Source organism: Manacus vitellinus, unplaced genomic scaffold (genome assembly GCF_001715985.3).
Source record: "Manacus vitellinus isolate BGI_N305 unplaced genomic scaffold, ASM171598v3 scaffold_45_pilon, whole genome shotgun sequence".
Taxonomy (NCBI): Eukaryota; Metazoa; Chordata; class Aves; order Passeriformes; family Pipridae; genus Manacus; species Manacus vitellinus.
The window spans coordinates 4941269-4956919 of record NW_021940571.1 but is presented as its reverse complement, the minus strand read 5'-3'; the positions used below and the strand labels follow the sequence as shown (position 1 = coordinate 4956919).

Here is a 15651-nt window from a genome sequence, read left to right as displayed (position 1 = left end):
TAGACTCATGACCAAGTCAGCTTCAAAATCTTGCAATTAAGTTTTGATTCGAGCCTTTAAGGAAATGCTTGACCTACTACCAACAACAGGATGCAGTAATGCAGAAGGATGGAGGGGAGACCATGCTGATCCAGCACCAGTAGCTGAGAGGAAAGCAGGATGCCCAGTGCAATTACATCCCATTAGTAAGGCACAGCTTTCAGATAAAACAAGGCAAAGTCAGTGAAGGATTCCAGTAATAAGGAATTGTTCTACATAAAACAGGTCCTGTCAAACAAACCCAAGTGCACTCTCCATTGAGATAACACCTTTGGTTGGCACGACTGCCGTGTTAGCACGTGTGTATTCTTCAGCCAACATCTGACTTGGTACCACACAACACTGATAAAGGAGTTCACACTCAGTTAAAATGAAATATCTCCACTGTATGAAGAGCTGGCCCATGAACTGATGGTGGTTTAATCTGTGAGCTGATAACACTGTGTGTGAATCAGCCAGTGGGCACAGACATGCCTGACACATGGCACGCCAGCAGGATTTAGTAGCCCCTTGAAAGACTTATTTATGTGGTCCCAGGGTCAGCAAGGATTGGACATTAAAGAACAGTAAGAACCAGTGAGCAGAAGCAGGAGCCAGGCAAATCAGAGTTGGGCACAACATTAGAAACGAAAATCCAAAGATTAGCTACCGGAGTAGATGGGATCAGCCAGGGGAAGTGAGCAGTATTTCCTCCTCTTATGGAAATATGACTTCATGTGCTCACCAGAAATATAAATTACAAGTAAGCCAGGATAACTCTACCCTTTCTAAAAAAGAACTATAACCTTACTAAATTAAGCATATGCTGTACTGCCTACTGACAATTTTATTAGCTTGCAAAGACCTAGTTGGCATTTGTAAAGAAACAGTTTTTGTCCCACTTACCCAGAGCAAGTCAGCCTTTGACAAAGTCTTCCTACAGATACAATATAATATCCTAAGCAGAAGGCAAGTGGTTATTGCCCTCTTGCCAAGCTGCCAGGAATCCTCCTCTGGGAGAGGCTTTCAGAGGTACCCGAACTGCACACAGGCGCTGCTGCGAGGCTCGTCAAGTGCTGTGCTGGGGAGGGAAACCCCCGGACACTTGCAGAGCACTAATGAGACTTCTAGTCCAGCCTCAAACTGAAGCAAGCCCCAAACAAGTATCTCCAGTATTTTAACGTCTGTGCCTTGTTTTCTCAGCTGCAAAATGGGGATAATGAAAATACATTGCCTCTGTTAAGTGCTTTGGTGTCTACCAAGGGAAGGGGAATCATCATACTGGTTAATCACCAATGTTTATTTAATGATTTCCTACTAAAATTGACAGCCTGTCCCAGCCAGTAATGGCAATTATCAGTTCACAGGATCTGTCTGACTGTCCACATTAAAAACTACAGCTTTACATAGCAAGTTTTTTCATATTGGCCTTTCTAAATTAGGAAATGCTTCGCAGCTTGAGGGCGAGACTAAAACTATACCACCATTAAATAAAGCCCCACTGATCACTTCTGCTGTGTTCCTGGCCCTGCCAACCTGCCACAGGTCCCCTGCACAGCCCAGGGATGCTCCCTCTGTCCCATTCCCACACAGGTTCTTTACATGCAGCTCCTTGCCTCCCACCAGCACTTTCACCCCTTGAAGCTGAGTTAGTTCTTGTTGCCCATGTTAACTTTTCCCTTGCCACAGTGGGCTGAAATCCCATCAGAACAATAAGATCAACTCCGAGATACTCTGCACCAACTCAACCACAATTGAGCAAGTGGCCACAATGCAAGATGCCGTTCCCAGTCGTTTCATTAATTCCCCAGTCAGTGACTTTTTAAATTAAAAAAAAACCCAACCATCAAAACCCACTTTTAAGTGCACTGGCTTATTGTGATGTTTAATTAGCGACAGGATTTCAGATAGTGCACACCCATGGCCCCAAAAGGGGGGTGAGGGGAGTACGTGTATGTGCTTGTGAAACTATTGTTCCTCCGTCAATATAGCTCATCCTCCAGCCCATCCAAGTTCCCAGCTGCCCAGTCACACAACTTTAAAAGTCAACAGCTGGGTGTTTTATAACCCTGGAGAACTCCCAAGCCAATCCTTACATCGCTGGCAAGGAGCCCTGGCCAAAGCCTGAGGACCCTGCAGGGACTGTTCCCGCCCCACCACAATGTTCACCTTCCTCCTTCAGCCGCCCGCTCACAAAGGCAAAGTCCACACTCACAAGCCCTGCACAGTGTTTTGTAAGCAGTAAATGATAGAGGCAGGAGGACTGAATTGCGTTGGGCAGTGGCTGGGATCCAGGATCTGCAACCATCTGGAAGTTTGCTTGGCTTTTGTTTCCATCTCCATGATGGATGGAAACAAGCTCCCAGTTCTTCTGCATTAACATAAAGACAATTAAAACAACTTTCCCCCCCTCCAAGTAGCTCAGAAATGAAAGCAAATCACACAAGCTTAAATGAGACAGTGTTGATAATATATTTAAGTAAAACCTGACTCTTTGGAACAAAAAAAAAAAAAAACCACCCCCAAACAAAAGCTCAGTTCAATCACAGAAAACAGCTTTGTCAACAAGTTCCTGTGACTCCTATTTCAGAGAAAAAGGCTCAGATGAAAGTCTGCAGAAGGACTCACTGCATCCTTCTTTCTCCAAAGAAACATTAACTTCTGTCTGACACAAAAGCATTTCTGCTGAGAAAGGGAACACTACAGGTCAGTATTAAAGCAATTTCAGTGTAGCTACCAAGCAATTAGCTGGATAATACCTTCTCTACATGCTGATTTTTCCTTTTCCAGAGTCCTGGTGCAAGCAGAACTAGTAATTTGTCGTTTCTACAGCCACTTATGAAGTTGCAGGTGACCCAATTTAGATTTTCCTTTCCTTGTCACTGAAAGCATTTCAACTTTAGCATTGCACATTTGTTCACTAAATTATTTCACTTCTTTTAAAGCTTTTACCTTGTATTTCAGCATAACTGCCATCTTCTATCAGCAAATACAAATCCAGACATTTTGATTTTTATATATTTAAACTCCTATTTGTATAACTCTGATCTTGTTACTTTTTTTTCTTAAGCCAAACCATAAACAAAATTTATCTTGCATTCTGATTTTGCTTTGAAGCCTGTGATTATACTGAAGTTCACATTCTCCTTCCTAGAGATTATCTTTAGCAAAGTTTTGGATACAAACCTCTGGCCTTTACTCCGATAAGTGGTTTTGGAAAGCACCTTTATTGTTTGACCTGATGTTCAAAGCTCTGCCCATCTGCTTTCCTGAAATTATGTTATGTCAAGACCTTCTACCAAATAAAAGTACCAGTAAAAGGACATAGAAATGAAATTCCACCATGCTTGCAGCCTTATTGAAGTTTCTCCACCAGTACTGCACTGCACACACATAACTGCAGATGCAAGCAGACTTGGGAAAAGAAGTATTTTTACTATGTCAATTCATTAAAAAATAAGGATCAGGTTTATCTATGTTGCTGCTGCTGCAGTGAATGCCTACAGTACTTTCATCACATGATATTCCAGCTCCTCTTCTGTTCTCCCACTTCCTTGAAATCACTCTGCCACTTATACACGCCTTATTCATATATGGGAATGCTATAGCCACATTTTCTTTGATATCCTTGCATAAAGCCCTGCACATTAAAATTATTTATGTCTTTCTGCTTGCCGTAAGATGGCTCCTGTTTGGATAGCTGGGCTGATTTTGGACTGACCTGCTTGATCTAATTCTCAAAAAGTTCTTATTTATTGACGTCTTGCATCCACGCGTTCAAGTGCCAGCACCGGCTTTTGGCTTAAACAGCCCTGTACGCCTTCACACTGTTTACCTCTCTGATGGATTCAGAGATAGTGAAGTTCATTGGAACGTTCTTCCTGTTAAATATTTCCCCATCTCATCTTACGAGAAAGGCTTTCTACACTTCCAGTCATGCCTGTAACCCCTGCCCGTAACTCTACCACTTCAGATTTACCCATCTTTCACTAACGTGGGTGAACAGAATGCACACGTTTTCCAGAAGAAGTCCCAGAAGAACTTGCAGAATAGTATTAATCTCCCTTCCCATCTCTATTAAAAGCAAAATAAAAGTCCCTCCCTTTGGCGGGTGCCTTTTTTCATGGCTGTATCACCACTAACAGACCACACTCACACTATGGTCAAGCAGAGCAAGTAGGTGCACAGCAAAGTCTCCATATCTGCTTTAAGAAACCTCAGTGCTAATATTGATCACCAAGGTCAGGAAGAGATGATGGTGGCAGAAAAACAGAGAAAACCTTTGTCTAATATACTAGAAGAGATAAAAATGGTATTTTTCCATTTCTTCCTCCCAGCTGTTCATTTTTGCATATCAGGAGAGTTGTTGCTTCCCTCTCAAATCCGTCAAATCCCTTTGCATCTTTCAAAAATGCACAAGTTGAATATTGCAAAATATTTTCTGCAAAAAGTAGGGATGTGCAAAAATCCTAAATCGGTGACACTTTATACAGTATGTAGCCAATATAAAATACTCATTGAAAAACTAGTCAAACCTACATCAAAGTTTTTAAGGAAAATCACCTTGTTAAATTTTCTTCATTTGAATCACCTAACTTTTCCATATAGCTCCCTCAAATTGCCTTGCACTTGCCAGGCAGTAGGATCAGGGAGAAGAACGATCCTGGCAGGTGGCACAGGCAGCACCTCACTGCACCCCTGCCTGAGCAGTGACAAGGCTCCTGCTCAGCCAGCCATCCTGGGCCCTTCAGGGAAACACCACACCTTAGTTACACCTCATTGCTCCATGGAGCCAGGACACTTTAAACAAAAAATGTATATGTATATAATTAATGGAAAATAACTCTCCCGGGGACAGAACAGGAGGAAGTTGACAGATCCAATCTGCCACCCCCATATACTTTCAAACGTGAGCACAAAACTTCTCGCCTTATGAGGTTAGTCCAGGCACTGGGCCAAGGCTTTGCATTTCCCTCTCAGAGTGAAAGGACAGATCTCCCACTGCCACGTTGCTAACCCAGAGCCAGAAAGCAGCACCTCATCCCTACCCAGCACTGCCCAAAGCTTTGCAGCTGCAGTGGAATGACGTCACTGCTGGTAATGAGACTATATCAAATTTGCTCAAAGGTGGTACTATCGCTGCTCAAGTAAACTCAGCCACGTAAGAGAGCATTTTATCGTATTTGCTTGTATTTCATTGAGAGAACATCACAATCTTAAACTATGGCAGGGCCACAGATAATACAGTCGATCCACTTGCAAACTATTTCCTTCATTATTATTGCCCATGTCCTCACATATCCATATTTTCTACCTCCCAATTCTTACATATCAGAAGATACTATAACCACTTATTCGCTCCCTTTTGTCCCCTTGCACCAACGCAACAATTGAGAATGTACTGAAATCGGTATGTTATAGTCTAGAAAAAATCTAAGGAAGGAAGATGGGAATAGAGAAATAAGGAATTACTAAGACAAGAAGGGACCCAGATCTGCTAGCAGGGACAAGACTGGAATAGTCTAGAAGGTCTCAGAAACTGAAAAACTTCTACAGCAACTTTTTAGAGCATAATATCATCCTGTTTGACTGCGTGATCAACAAATGCCAAAAGGAAGTGAAACCGTTGATGTCTAACTTCAGAGTTTTATATCCACAAATACTGCCTTTACAGTAACATAGCAGCTCTCACACATCCACTGAAGCAACCTATTCAGACACACAAAAAATCAAGTGTAGCCGCCTTGTACATTACATAGATTGTGGTTACAGAAGTATTTGAATTAGCTGACTCTAATGTTTTATCCAGAAGCCAGAAGTGGCTGCTGTGGAAGAGATCAGAGACCCTTTTGGTGGCACTTGGTAGGATTGCCTAATTTCCACCACATCACCATTTCCTGCCCACTGAACAAGGCAGCTGGAACAGCTGGACAAGCACATCCAGTTCTGTTAATCAAGAGGGTAAAGATAAAACACCACACACACGAGAGCTTGTAGAGAGAAGACACATTAGGTATCAAGCCCATTCCCTTCCATTTCAGATAACCTCACAGTTGTGGGTGTACAGCACCCTGAGTGCTGCCTGCAGTGCTAACTGACTTGAGGGACAGGCTTCAAATCAACAAAAAGTTTGCACTGTATGCCTAACAAAGTCACAGAGGATGTTTATCTTTTGTGCAGTCCCTGAAAGCACCAGCGAACTTAACAAGCAATAATAAAGATCTGTTAGAGCAGCATATGGAGTTGCAAAAATAAATATGTGCGGAGCAGAATCAAACAAGTTACTTCTGCCACCAGCTGACATACACGAAACAAGGATTAAGGCTTGGATTATAGACTCATGAAGTGGTTTGGGTTCAAAGGTACCTTAAAGATCATTAGTTCCAACCCCTTGCCATGGGCAGGGACACCTTCCACTAGACCAGGATGCTCCACACCCCATCCAACCTGGCCTTGAACACTCCCAGGAATGGGGCATCCACAGCTTCTCTGGGCAACCTGTGCCAGGGTCTCACCACCCTCACAGTGAAGAATTTCCATCTAATATCTAAACTAAAACTGCCCTCTTTCAGTCAATTTTCTCCAGTTTTACATCAAAATCTACAAAACTTTTGCTTTATTGAAAAAAAAATAAATCTCAAAATTCCTCTTAGCCATACGATTTCTTGTGTATTGGTTGTGGTCAGCTATGAATAATGCAAACCACATGTTCAGTACCAAGTCCTGTAACAGTGTGGTTCTAGACCTTCATGAAGCAAAACTGGAACCTACAATCTAGTAGCAAAACACTCAGTGAGCCAAATTCTGCTTCCTTGCTATGGCACTTTAACTTCCCAGGATGGCAGGAACAGTTTAGAGCCACAGAGTACTCTGCAAGAGTAATCCAACAAGACATTACCTGTGTCTCTGGTGAAATCCATAGGATATTTCTTACTTCTGAACATAGGACACTATTACCTCAACAACACCTAAGTTAACCACAATGTGAAATACAAAGTCATTTTGGTTTGATCCTTTAAGGTTTCTGTTTTGTCTCTGTTTGTTGTTTCGAGGTCCTGATGAACTACAATGTAATTTAGTTTTATAACAAATAAACCAAAAGAACAAGGTACAAATAGACAGTTACATAATGAGGCACCATGGGTATGAAATACCTCCTTGAGTGTAAACAAAACACAAAAGTATCAGAAAATCAGGTTTCACTTCTGCTTATTCTGAGAGTGACTTTCACCAGTGTTACCTAAGACCAGAAAGCATTTACAGTAACCTAAATCACTAACTTCTGATTAGGGAACAGTGAGAAAATGACTGTGTCAAACGAGTTGACTTATGAACATATTAGCTTATACAATGAATTGCTATAAAATTAACTCTTTATCCTCAAAACAGCCAACATACATTTCATGCCAGTACAAAACAGGGTTGAACTCTTCAAAGCAGAGCTGACAGCCTGTAGGGTCACAGTGCACGAAGCAAGCAGGGGTCATTCTTTTGGCTATCAAGTCATTTTGCACTGATCCAGAAGTGTTGGTTGACTCCAGAATTTATACAGGGGATAATTTGTGACACTGGTGACGTTTTCTTTCCTCCTCCAAAGCACATAAGGTCACTCATTTAAGAGGAGACAACATATGCACATGTTCATACATCAACACAGACACTGTGAAGCACCATTCTCTCATCCACAGAAAACAACAACTTAGACTTAACCCTCTGAATTACAATAAATTTAGATTTATTTTTGCCATCCCTTTCCCATAAAAACCACTAACCTACCAGCAGCTCAGCCTGCTTCTGGGTTACTCTTCAAGCCTAAGCTCTCCACAGAATATTTGTAGCTTAACTCCTTCCAGAGTTGCCACATGACAGCCAAAACACAAGGCACCTCACTGTATTTCCAATCTCCCATTTCCTTCCCTATAAATTCTCATCCACAAACACTCTTATCAACCATATCAGAAAAATTCTGACCCTTTCCTCAGAACCAGCTTGTGAAGATGACCATGGACTTTCTTCTCCCTGCACAGCTGCCTGGCAGATACAATCAACAATGCCTCAACCTATGATCCAAAAAGCAGTGCCCCACAGTCCTGTCAGATCAGACCCCTTAGACTCTTCTGAAGTACTTGGCAACCACATCCCACAGCATTCCTGGGTCATTTGGAGCCAAGATACAGCCACCTCGGCTGCAATGCTGGGCACACCCCCACTACACGTGTGGATGGACATGTTTCTCTCATCCAACAGCCTGGTGTTCACATGCCTGCACTTTTAGTCATGCCAAGGCCACATGTCACACCCACTACATGAACAAGAGCATGAAGTCAGAAGGAAGGGGACAGAAGGGAATGCAGTGTCCCACAAACACAGATCTGCTGCCCCTCCCTCGCCCACATCTGAACCATTCAAGAAAAGCCAGCAAAGGGTAAACACTGTGCCAAATTAAGTATTGTGTCTCTGGTTGCTCAGCTCCCCACACACACAGTCTGTCAGATGGTGTTGGCTGCTCAGGAGAGATTCTGCTTCTGCAAGACCAAACGCTGCACCCCTGAGACTCTGGTCTGGAGTGCAAGAGCAGGAGCAGCCTCACTGCATGGCTGAGGATCACCTTCAACAGCTGTGCAACCAACAGAACAAAATCAGACAGAGATATAACTAAAAGGAAAATCCTATCACAGTATCAGAAGTCATGGGAGGCCAATGAATAAGCGTGCAAAAGAAAGGATGGGCAAGCGGGACGCTGAGAAAAACAGCAGACCCACAAATAAAAAACCTCATTAAAGCAGAAGCCAATTCTGTAAAAATCCAGAGTAAGAAACAGTTGTTTTCTTTCATTTGCTTTTCTTTGAGCTGCCACAGCTTCAACTCTTTCCAGCATGAGAAAATAAAGACTTGTTGCTCTCTCCTCCCCAAGGCAGGCTTGGAAAACAAATTTCCTAGTTAACCTGCCAAAGCAGAAGATGTGACAGCAGCTGAGTGTCCCTCTGCCCTGCTCAGGGGATGACTCAGTGGAAATCAGCCCTCAAGAAACATGTTGTCATCCTTCAGTCAGTGCAACCAAATAGGAACAAATTCCTCACCTTAAAAGCCATGGCTTCCAAGGTAGCCACAGTTCAATACAACATCATATAATAGAGGAACAGCACCAAAACATTTGGGTGAAAAAAACCAGCTTATTTTCAACCCTTTTTTTCAATTTTTAACACAGTTAATTAAAAGGTATCTACTCTAACAAGATCATAAAAATCACTTCCTGAGAGCTTTAAAGCAGCACAAAAGAACAGGATACTAATATGTGCTAAGTAAAGTGAAGTAAGAACCAGGGAAAACAAGACCAACATTTCAATTGTTCAAGCCAACCACACAACTCAAAGTCAAACACCAACCACAGTCTGTCTGCTATAAGAACAGAGGAACACACGTGCATGTGTGCAACTGGGTCTCAAACTTGCATCCAGTTCAAATACTTCTAGAAGCATCATGTACACGGTATATCCCCATGTGCCTTATCTTGTCACAAAAGGAGGAATTTTTTCCACTTTCCACTTCAGTCTAAGCCATTATTCCCAATACTTTAACATCAAATGAAAGACAGAATACTGAGTACCCCAGGAAAGCAACACCCCTTATAGAGTCAGTCAAGTCCAAGCTGTGCCTTTGCTTTTCAAACTCACCACTTCTATCAGTACTTATAGACAAAAAAGCACTATTTGGGCATTATACACCCCAAATAATCCACAAGCTCTGCAGTTCCAACTAGGTCGCTCGTATTCTGTTAATTTATTCTAATGAAATGATGCTTCTGGTTGCCACACATTTGCTGGTAACAAGACCTGAAATCAATTTTTTCTCTTCTATGAGTCGACATTAGTTAATTCCCCAAAAATTCCAGCTGACCTGAAGAAAACCTACTCAATGCTCTCGTTATCCACAAACGCCATCATCTTTTTTTTTCTCTGCTGCATTATTCCACCTCAATAAATACATAAGGAGCAGAGCAATGCATAATACTGAATAACATACCCAGATCAGTTCAAGTGTCTGCAAGCATAAGGTCACTTATGTTACATGAAGTGCCATTGAACAGACACAAACTTCCACAATAAAAGGCAACTCACAAAGTGGAATAAATTCTAGCAACTAACTAATTTTACTAAAGAAAAATGGTAAGGTGATCCTGAAACAAATCAGGGCAACTCTCTACTCCTACGCTGTTTCTGCTATCAAGGTCCAAAATAATCACACCATCTTACTTCACTGTAGCATTGGGTTTGACTAGAGAGTTGTGCAGAAATACTTGGGGCAAAAGATAACACTGGGATATAGGTTATAAACATTAGAATTTTATTAGTGGCTGAGGGGGGAACAGGGAGCAACCATGTAAAATTGACACAGCTGCATAGAGGCCCAGAGAACCTACAAACTAAGCAGAACACATTGATTTTGCTAGTTTGGATTAAAAGTGTGGGGAAATCTGTCTGCAACATCCCAAGGATCTCTGAAGGTGGCGAGGGTCACCTAAAATTGTTGCCTATTTAAGTTTTTATTAACCTCTTGAGAGCAATTTCTTTTTCTCTTTTCAAAGTATTCCATATGAAACACTCCTGAAAACATGAAGTATATATTTAAATACATATATATACACATACACATGTTATATTATTAGAGTCCTTTGCAAGGACCTAAAAATAGAAATGTCCATAACAACGTATAAGGCAATGATAAGAGCCTGGGATGTAAAGCATGCTTTAAGGTATGTGCATTGCTGCCACAGAATTGCTATACACCAAGTCAACACAGAGAAATCAGACAAGCCTATCACCTTCATCTTCAGGGAATTCAAGTGTTTGCTTTCAGTTATTCTAAATCTAACAAATAAAAACCAAACCACAGCAGCGGAAACTCTGCTCCTGAACCCATCTTGTCATTCTGCTGAGTAGCTTCTAGAACTAGGAGCAGATGCCAGAACAAGCAAATGCCACGTATCAGTATGAGCTGCAGTTTCTGTTATCTTAAAAAAAAATTATAAAATACATACTTAATTACCCAGGATTGTTTGTTGCTTCATATTATACATAGCTGCATGGTTTATTAAGCAGAGTATCCACATGGTAACTTTCAGTATATCACTATTATAAACTGTCACCACTAGAAAAACAAATAAAGAATGTTTCTTATACAGTTGGTGTTGCAGTTGGCTTTTTGTCTGTTATCCGCTAACAAACACCACAATTTACTTGTAAACAAAAGATTCTTCAGATCAAACGCAGAAAGTATGTCACTGGAGAAGCCCTGTGTTTTAACCTCTAAGCTCAAGGAAAGCCATCCTTTCCCAATTAAAAGCACCACAAAGATCTGCTCAAAGCCACACTACCTGGGACCTCCAGGGAATACTCGTGCTCAGGAACACATTTTAACACAGACGACGTGTTCCTCGTGTACTTGCTCAACAGCACCGTCATTTTTCATCCAGAGCAGAGCACAGATTTAACATCAGCAGCAGCATTTCCGAAAGGCAACTCATCTCTCCCAACACTTACAAACTCCACAATAAATCATGTTTAATTAGTTTGTGCCTTTTTTTCCCCCGGCTGTCTGGAATCCAACAGAGAGGGGGCTTCCAACTTTAATTTTGCAAAGAGATGCTTGGAATAAACTGATAAAAAACACAAACCACCACATCCCCACTGGAAGCTGTTGGGAGTTATCTGCTCACTGACACACCAGCATTCCTGCCTGTAGATGGCCTGTTACCGTTGTGTATCCAGCGGCTCCTATTTCCACTGCCTTGTTTGAAGAACTTCCCTCTTCCCACATACCTTCCATCTCCAGGGACAGATCACACAGGGACACTAAACCTTGGCCGTAAACAACACGAGTTTTGATATTCCCGTTTCCAAAGGATCCGCCAGCGCTCAACGCCGCTGTTCAGCAGTGTGGAGGCGATCACCGAGGCACAAATCCTCTGGGCAACACTTGAGAAACTCCTTGCCTTGCTGGTGTTTTGCACAGCTGAGATTTACACAGGGCTCTGCTGGCTGCCTCTGCTATTTATTTTATTTGCTGTACACTGAAGGCTACTGCAAACAAATGGGACTTCGATAACTCGCGGCATGTAGCACAAAACCGTCCCAGTGCGCTGGGACACTGTTTCCAGGCTTAACACCCGTTAACCACATCCTTGGTGGAGAGACGGGATGCTCTCCCAGGGTGTCCCAAACTGCCCCTCATGCTGCTCACAGAGATGGCTCCATCTTCCCTCATGTCCTTTCTTTTGAGGGGAGTGGCAGACTACACTGAGAAAAGCACTGTGGAGAATAATTTGTTTTATTCAGCTGTGTTTGGGCTCCGGGCCTTTTATGTAATTATATGTATTTAGTAGGAATTAAGATCCTCACACTACAAATATTTATTCATACTGTAAACTTGGGTTCTGCACTAGCACTCAGTAGACTGACAACCTACATTTTTGAGGGAAAAAGACAATTATACTCATTAGAAAGTTCATGAATACAACCACACACATGCAGAAGTTTGCTGCATCATCTGTATATATTTTCTCGCACAGATTTATGAACTGCCTAAGTCTGACTGCCCTTAACCGCTTCTCTCCCTCAAAGGACTTAAAAAAAAAAAATCTACAAAATGAAGAGAAAAACCCATAAATTCTCTGCTCAGAAAAAGGTATAATAATCTTCTTTCAGTTCACTAAATACCACACACAGAAAAAAAAAAAAAGGCATTAGGATAAACGCACTTCAGATTGGAAGTTACAGACTTTTCCGAGAGTAAAGATAAAATCCTTGCAGTATGGAGTCGGAGCTCCAAGCTTCTTGGCTATAGCAGAATATCAGCTTATTTTGGCTGCTAACTTCCTTCATTTCTTATCCTTTGGCCAACTATAGGCTATCAGTATGAAAAACCCCTCTCACTGCTGCCCCAGCAGTGACCTTAAACCCAAACCAGATGAGCCCCGATGGCTCAGAAATAAAATTAAAAAAAAATTAAAATTTAAAAATTGTAAAATACATTAACTTACACACAGACTTATCCCTGAGCTACATTTATAAGCATAAAGTAGCTAAAAGACACTGAACTGGGAAGAACAATACATGGCACTTCTGGGGCAGCAGACGTTTCTGCCACAGCAGGGTCCCGATACAACCACAAATCACAACTGCTTTAAAACTAACGAGAGGGAACCACAAAGTGCTGAAGATTAAGAGAAAAGCACTAACAGACCGCTTCTGTGTGAGACCCGAAATGACCCCGGGAACACTGCCAAGAATGATTTTCTTACTGGTAGCACCGGCAGCATATTCTCTTACAGCTGAGAAAGACACACAGGTGGTAGGTGGGCGAGACCAGCAGTGGACGGGGCGAGAGGAGCAAGATGCCTCCACCCAGGAGGCAGCCCATTGCCCATTCCTGAGGTTTATGGAAGTGATGCCCTTATCTGGATTTCCAGCCAAGCACACATTGTGTCATCAATGTCCAGACCAGCCGCTCCCCATCGGAATGGAGCTGAGCCCCACACCAGGGCAGGCATCGAGGCACTGCCAGGCCTGGCAGCCTCAACCATTTTTAAGCAAGCTCTGCTGCAAAAAAGGTTGAGAAACAGTTCTACACTTGAAAAAAATCCGTGTAAGTTTGAAATCCCATTACCTAGCACATTGTTAAACTCGAGTTAGACAGGTTTGGCACCTTTCAGGAACGTACTAGCTGAGCCCCGAGTTCCACAGGGTAAGCGGTTAGGGGATACAGTAGATGCGGTCAGGGCACAGGGAACTGGGATACGTGAATCCTCTTCTCACAAATCTAGCACGGAGCTCAAGCAGCAAATAGAAAAAACCCAAAGCAAACAAAAAAAACAGCCGACAAGAAACTCCAATCTCTCCCTTAGTTCCCCAATCCGTGATGGGGTAACTACCACTTTAAGGAGTCAGGCCAGTACTTTTAGATACTCAAAGGACACAAAGAAATGCAAATGAAATACAAAATTACTAATATGGAGAGAGGCAGGCTTGTCCCGCGCCTTCTATTCTACAAATATAGATGGGATAAATGGTTCGTTACATTTAACTCCAAGCCGCACTACCTTCGCCAAAACCTTATTTAAATAGAACATTTCTGAGAACCGGGAAAGGGGGGAGGGATGCAGCTGTGGTCTTAACCTAAGAGAGGTTAAGCTTTTAAAAGAGTTGTTCTTTTTTCGCTCCGTCTGCTGGTCGCATGCCATTTTAAAAAGGTGTCTGGCAAGCAAAATAAAAAGTTTCCAGGGCTTTCCTTCCCAAAGCCGCCTCTGCCAGGAGCCGGGCGGGGAAGGACGGGGCCGGGAAAGAAGACGGTCGCGCCTTTCTCCGGCTTTTTCCTCCAACGTACCCGCTGGATCCAGGCATTCTGCAGGCGGAGGAGCCCCCCGGTTCCTCCACCTGCCCGCACCCCGGGCCGGGCAGTGGGGCCGCCGAGCGGGCGCGGCTGCGGGGGAGCGGCGGGCACACACCGCACACACCCGCGTGCCGCCGGGCCCCGCCAGCACCGGCCGCTCCCGCACCGACCCCGCGGGAGCCGCACGGGCGGGAGGGAGGGCGGCGGCGATGACAGCGGCGGGCCGGCAGCCCCCCGGGACAGCCGGGCGGTGCTGGGAGCGCCCGTCCCGCCGCCAGCCCCGAGCGGGCGCGCCGGGGCCGCTCCCTCCCGCCCGCCCGCCGGGCGCTCCCCAAGGCGGGGGAGCCGGAGGGGCGCGCACAGAAACTTTCCGCGAGCGCGGCCGCGGTCCCGCCGCCGAACAAAAGAGCCGGGACCGGCAGCCGGCGCGCGGGGCGGGGACCCGCTCCCGGGCTCCGAGCCGAGCGGAGCTGCGGGGCTCCCCCCGCCCAGGACCGGCTTCCCCCGCAGCGCGCCGCGTCCTTACCTGCGGAGGGCGGTGCGGGGCGCCGGGCGGCGAGTCCCGGTTAGCTGGAGCGAGTGCCGGGAGGGCTCGGCGGGGATTCCGCCATGTCAGTGATGTCGGCCCACATGGGGCCCCGGCCGGCCCACGCTACCGCGCACTCTGGAGTAGCGGCTCCCGCCGAAAAGGCGGCCGAGGCGGGCGTGGGGCGCCGGCCCGCCGCTCCCGCCCCGGGCCCGCGCCCGCCCCGCCCCGGGACGGCCCGCCGCCGCCACCGCCCGCCGGGGCGGGGGAGACGTGAGGGGCGGGCACGGCCCGCTCCGCTCGCCCCGCTCCGGTCCTGACCCGTGCGCCGTGAGTTCCTCCCGGTTCGCTCATCGTTACTTAAAATCGTAGAATAATGGAATCACCGAGTCATAGGAAAGGTTGGAAGAGACCTTGGAGATCGTCCAGTCCAGCCGCCAGCCCCGCACTACCGTCGTAACCCCTAAACCACCTCACCCAGACGCCTCTTCAACACCTCCAGGGATGGTGACTCCACCACCTCCCCGGACAACCTATTCCAAGCCTGACCACCCTAACAGTGAAAACTTTTTTTCCTAATAACTAATCTGAATCTCCCCAGTCTCAGCTTTGGACCATTTCTTCTGGTCCTCTTGCTGCAGGCATGGCAGAAGAGATTGGCCGTCACCTCACTACACCCTCCTTTCAGATAGTTGTGGAGAGCAATGACATCCCCTCTG

General features: G+C 44.9%; 1 protein-coding gene across 2 annotated transcripts in view; it reads right to left on the bottom strand.

Moving 5' to 3' along the window:
* The window catches only part of FNDC3B (fibronectin type III domain containing 3B), a 191474-nt gene extending 176422 nt beyond the window's left edge, over positions 1-15052 (bottom strand). For both annotated transcript variants that reach the window (XM_029962340.1, XM_029962339.1), the window contains exon 1: positions 14933-15052. The gene's annotated coding sequence lies outside the window, so the exon portion shown is untranslated. The remainder of the gene's footprint in view (positions 1-14932) is intronic.
* Positions 15053-15651: the final 599 nt, after the last annotated feature.